The sequence below is a fragment of the Eriocheir sinensis genome, chromosome 15 (assembly GCF_024679095.1).
Source record: "Eriocheir sinensis breed Jianghai 21 chromosome 15, ASM2467909v1, whole genome shotgun sequence".
Classification (NCBI taxonomy): Eukaryota; Metazoa; Arthropoda; class Malacostraca; order Decapoda; family Varunidae; genus Eriocheir; species Eriocheir sinensis.
Window position 1 is genome coordinate 16,538,321 of NC_066523.1, and position 6,000 is coordinate 16,544,320.

Genomic DNA, 6,000 nt, shown 5'->3' on the forward strand with positions numbered 1-6,000 from the left:
GATTACACATGAGAAATGACCGGCACCGAGCACGCCACTCTGGGCCGTCGGCCGCCACGCGTTGGGGTCAAACTCGCCTACGCCACTCTTCCTCCCACTCCTGCCCAGCCCCGCAACGATCCGGTGTATGATGAAAGGAGATTGTTATCTTTATATACTAGTGCCGATCACATTAGATTAGATTGAATTTGGCTGCTCTCGATGTAGTTAGTTACATGCGAAATCGTCTACTGGAATATCACTGCAGAAAAGTCTGACTATTCTTCGTTACGGAGGCGCAGTGTAGGCTGGAGCAAGGTCTTGGGCTGGAGGACGTGGAGCAGAACGCCGAGGAACACAAAGACTCTCACACTCATTCGTCTCGAGACCTTTAATTCCAGTCAAACATATTTCCTGTGTGATGCGGACGTCGAGGATATCAGATAAGATTGACATTTCGCGGACGTCTGGCAAGACTCATTGGGCGCCGTTTGAATGAGGAGATAAAGTGTGAAGGGGTTAGAAATTTTTACACATTCGATCGTGGGAGAGATATACTTAAGTGTGTGTGTGTGTGTGTGTGTGTGTGTGTGTGTGTGTGTGTGTGTGTGTGTGTGTGTGTGTGTGTGTGTGTGTGTGTGTCTGTGTGTTATGCAATAAATGGTGTAAGGTATAATTATATTCCTGTATAAATGGCATGCTGTAGAATTACTTTTATGACACTATTCTGCAATTGTGTTTATAAGGAGATTTTCAGTCAACAATCCACACAAAATAATCCTAAATCACTGTAATCATGAGGGCTCGTACATGATAAGTAGATAAAAAAAAACACGCATAAAAGAGGAAAGAATACCTGTTACCGCAACTTAAAACTCCTGGCTGCATACTAACGAGACCGATGAGTAGCAACTTCGTTAAAGGCAAGCCCCGACGGATTAGTGAAGGAGGTAACTCTGCCCACACTGACAAAATCCTTCTCACAGACAAAAAGACCGACGCTGTAATATACCGCACGCCAAGAATACGAAAGGGGTCGAAAACTGTTAACGAAGACTTAGTGAAAAGCAAAATAAAGAAGAGCTGAAGTCGCGGCGTGTGAACCAACGGAAGATTTATTGATTTAAGAAATTTCAAGAAGTATTAACATCTAAGTGATGAAGAAAATCAAACACATGAGTATAATTGAGGAGGGTGCAAGAAGAGCCTGAGGGAAGGGAAGGAGACGTGACGGAGGGGGTTGAGCGCCGCGGGAAGGGAAGTCGACGGGAAGTGCCCATCAGGTGCAGCGGCGCAGACATTTACCTGTTACCTGGGTGCGCCGCGCTGGGAAGAACACACATGAACTGAAGTGTAAGTGTATATTGTGTTCAAGTAAAACCCCTGGGTGTGCATGATACTTTGGATACAAGAGTGTTTTGTTGGCGTCGTCCGGTGGTCTATGCTGCAGCGGCACTGGGAATACATTCTGTTTGTGATGATGTAAATTTTTATGCGAAAGTGTTTTGTCGAGGGAAAAAATATTGAGTCTTTGTTGCCGTGTCATCTGGAAGGAATATTCAATTTATGGTAATATTTTGACACAAGAATGATTTATCGAGAAAAAACCCTGACTGTTGCTACGCCAGCCGGAATGTTTTGCTTGTTTGCGTGTGAATTTTAATATATGGTGTGCTATAAAGAGCCTCACAGTCCGTGTTACCGCGCCACCTGGAAAGGATTGTTTGTTTGTTATAATTTTGTGATGTCGGGAAAGAAACGAGACAGTGTGTGTTGCCACGCCACCTGGAAAGAATATTATTTTGTTCATCATAATGTAAGGCATCAACAGAGTCGCGGGAGAAAGGATTCATTACAATGGCTGGGCGTCATTGTGAGGGAAGCGGCGGGGCGGCGGGCGGCGTGAGGGAGGAGAGAAAGCAGCGCGGCGCCTCTCTCATTAATGTATATCGTTACAAAGCGTCACAATGGAACACCTTATAAATGAAACTCTGAATACGAGCGTTTCTTCAAAGCTGCACAATGTCTCATTCATATTTGTTTTACAGAACATTTCTCTTCACTCAATAAGTGAAAGAAGTGTGCCTTTCAGGGAAAGAAAGCGCGAAAGCTTTTGTTTTCGTCCAAGGATTAAAAGCTGTTTTCATTCAATATGACTCCACAAAGAGCCGGAGAGAGACGCGTAACAAAGCGCCATTCTTGGTGTGGTGTACCTCGAGGACTCTGCACGCCTAAAACTTTTCCTTCGGCTTCAACCTGGACGCTGAATGGCATTGTGAGAGGGACGAACTTGTCGAGCTAATGCGCCGGCGCCTCCAACTATCGGAAACAAACTTGTCGTTGCCGCTACCGCCGCCGCCGCCGCCTCTGCCGCTACCGCCTCCTCTGCCGCCGCTGCAGAAGGTGCTGCTGTTTATGGTTGTCGGAGCCGCCTCTGGGTCCCTACCGTCATTATACCTCAACCCAGTGTTGTTCCACTGTCTTTTTTCTTTTTAAGTTGGTTCCCCGATGCTGTCCAGGGAATCGCAACACAGCCGGGGCTGCTATGCGCCACCGCGGCAGATTATTCTGAGAGAAAAGTCTCTATTATATAGTAGCGTATGAATATTCACCTATATGGTGTAGTGGCTAACATGCTTAGCTACAAAATCACGGGCCCGGGTTTGATTCTGGCCTGGGGAGTCGACGTGCAGCCTACACGGGTGTTCATCCTTCCTCTCGGGCTGGTTCATAAATTTTTTTTTTTTTTTACAGCAAAGGAGACAGTTCAAGGGCACAAAAAAAGTAAACATTAATAAAAAAAAACCCGCTACTTGCTGCTCCTAAAAGAATCCAAAGAGGTGGCCGAAAGATAGGTCAGTTTCGGGAGGAGAGGTGTCCGGATACCCTCCTCTTGAAAGAGTTCAAGTCGTAGGCAGGAGGAAATACAGATGAAGGAAGATTGTTCCAGAGTTTACCAGCGTGAAGGATGAAAGAGTGGAGATGCTGGTTAACTCTTGCATAAGGGGTTTGGACAGTATAGGGATGAGCATGAGTAGAAAGTCGAGTGCAGCGGGGCCGCGGGAGGGGAAGAGGCATGCAGTTAGCAAGTTCAGAAGAGCAGTCAGCGTGGAAATATCGATAGAAGATAGAAAGAGAGGCAACATTGCGGCGGAATTTAAGAGGTAGAAGACTATCAGTATGAGGAGGAGAGCTGATGAGACGAAGAGCCTTAGCCTCCACTCTGTCCAGAAGAGCTGTGTGAGTGGAGCCCCCCCACACATGAGATGCATACTCCATACGAGGGCGGACAAGGCCCCTGTATATGGACAGCAACTGTGCAGGGGAGAAGAACTGGCGGAGACGGTACAGAACGCCCAGCCTCGAGGAAGCTGATTTAGTAAGAGATGAGATATGAAGTTTCCAGTTGAGATTTTGAGGTAAGGATAGACCGAGGATGTTTAGTGTTGAGGAAGGTGATAGCTGGGTGTTGTCAAAGAATAGGGGATAGTTGTTTGGAAGATTGTGTCGAGTGGATAGGTGGAGAAACTGTGTTTTTGAGGCGTTGAAGGACACCAGGTTCTTCTTGCCCCAATCGGAAATAATAGTAAGGTCTGAGGCTAAGCGTTCTGCAGCCTCCAGCCTTGAGTCGTTAAGTTCCTGAAGGGTGGGTCTTCTATTAAAAGAAGTTGAATAATGCAGAGTGGAATCATCGGCGTAGGAATGGATAGGACAGTTCGTTTTGGAAAGAAGATCATCAATGAACAACAGAAAAAGAGTGGGAGATAGGACAGAACCCTGTGGGACACCACTGTTAATAGATTTAGAGGAAGAACAGTGACCGTCTACCACGGCAGAAATAGAACGGTCAGAAAGGAAACTGGAGATAAAGGTACAGAGAGAAGGATAGAAACCGTAGGAGGGTAGTTTAGAAAGCAAAGATTTGTGCCAGACCCTATCAAAAGCTTTTGATATGTCCAGCGCAATAGCAAAAGTTTCACCGAAACGGCTAAGAGAGGATGACCAAGAGTCAGTTAAGAAGGCTAGGAGATCACCAGTAGAACGCCCCTTGCGGAACCCATACTGGCGATCAGATAGAAGGTCAGAAGTGGAAAGGTGCTTTTGAATCTTCCGGTTAAGGATTGATTCAAAAGCTTTAGATAGACAAGAAAGTAAAGCAATAGGACGGTAGTTTGAGGGATTGGAGCGGTCACCCTTCTTAGGTACAGGCTGTATGAAGGCATACTTCCAGCAAGAAGGAAAGGTAGATGTTGACAGGGTACCCGCATAAGGAAACCTGGGAAGGGTCTACTGTAGTATCCGGCTGTCCCACTCTCCTTGTGTCCAAGGGTAATGGATGGTTATCCAAAGTGAATCGAGGACTGCAGTGACAGAGATGAGCACCGACGCAACGCGTAGTTAGAACCTAAGCAACCAATTTTACCTTTTCCCCGTAAAAAATAGTCCAAGCGGTACACCTTACTATACATATTACATTATCAATGATATTACAACCTTCCGAAGTATTTGTCTTGCTTGTTGCGCACGCCTTTCCGAAGAGTCCCTTGACAGGCGAGTCGCTACGCGCCACCGTGGTGAGCTGTGCAAAGAGTTTTGCAACTCTCTTCTATTGTGCAGCATGGAAATAATGATAAAGCTTCACGGTATAAAATATGTTTTTGTAAACACGTATAATGTGCCGCTGCACCATTGATCACTGTTACTGTAATACTGCGTCAGGTTAGCGGTATCATAATGTAACACAGTGCAATCGCATTTACAAATAAATTTTCATTGCAAATTGCATGATAAATTTATTCGATCACTCATTGCATGAATACGAGCATGCACGCCCCAGCCACTGACCGGCCTTTACAAAGCGTTTATACACCACCACCACCACCACCACATTGCTGCAGCCTTCTCCCCGCCAGGTCAAAATATATCGCAGTGAAGGTGTGATATTACGGCTGACGGATCTTCAAAGTGAGTAAAACCGGGTAAGCTGGTCTTCAGCTGAGCCGACATTACAGCCTGCTCCGCTACTTCACTCTTGTCATCAGGTTATCTACGAGGGACTTCACTATTCTGGGTCGCATTTGTAGTTCAGCAACAACAATCGGAACACACAACATAGAAAACTCGTGTTCCCTCAGTCCCCGTGGATGAATACGTGGTCGTCCCAGTTAGTGCCCAGCTTTTACAAACAGCTCATGCACTCCCACCATTATTATTTTATTTTCCCCACTGACCCAAGCGGTGCTCTTCAGCGGATGGAGGCGGCGGCGGCGGCGAGGAAGGGGTGACGACGGTGGAGGCGAGAGGCAGCCGGGCACCGCGTCGTCACCGTAAACACCGTCCTTCCCAACGCCCCCCACCCCTCCTACCCCCACTCCCCCCCTCCCTCCCGCACCACCACATGTCACAAAGGCTAAGCGGCTGCTCCCACAATGCACCGCGCCACCATCCACAATGCCGCCCACAATACCTGTATCCAAACTCAAAGCGTCGAGAATACCGAGGCTTAGAAATCAGGAGACCGGGCGCCACAATGCCTGTGTCCCCCGTCTCTCTCTCTCGCTCTCTCTCCGCCTCCAGGGTGTATTTGATATTGAGGTCACGGCGGGGCGGAGAATAGAACCCATGGCAGAGATTCATAGAGGTGAATGTCCAATCCCCGATCCAATTAAAAGTTTTATTCCGACACAATGGAGCTGATTTCTGGATCTGAAATATTTCGAGCTTCTGTGCCTTTGATCCCGCCGCCTTGACCTTACTAGTTTTGGGTGTTTCTAAAGGCCGCCAAGACGCTGTTGTGACGGCCGCGAGGCCATTGTGCTGCCTTGGTCTTGATCTAGTGAGGCGCCCATGCTCAGCCCCGACCCACCGACGGGCTGTGTTGTTGGGCTGTTGCGAGATGCTGTGTCCTTTGCTGTGATATGATGCTGTGGCTGGGTGGGCTGTTTCAAAAAGCTGTGTTCTTTGCTGCGGTGTGTTATTGTGGCTGGGTAATGAAAGGCCGTTGCGAGATGCTGTGTTGTT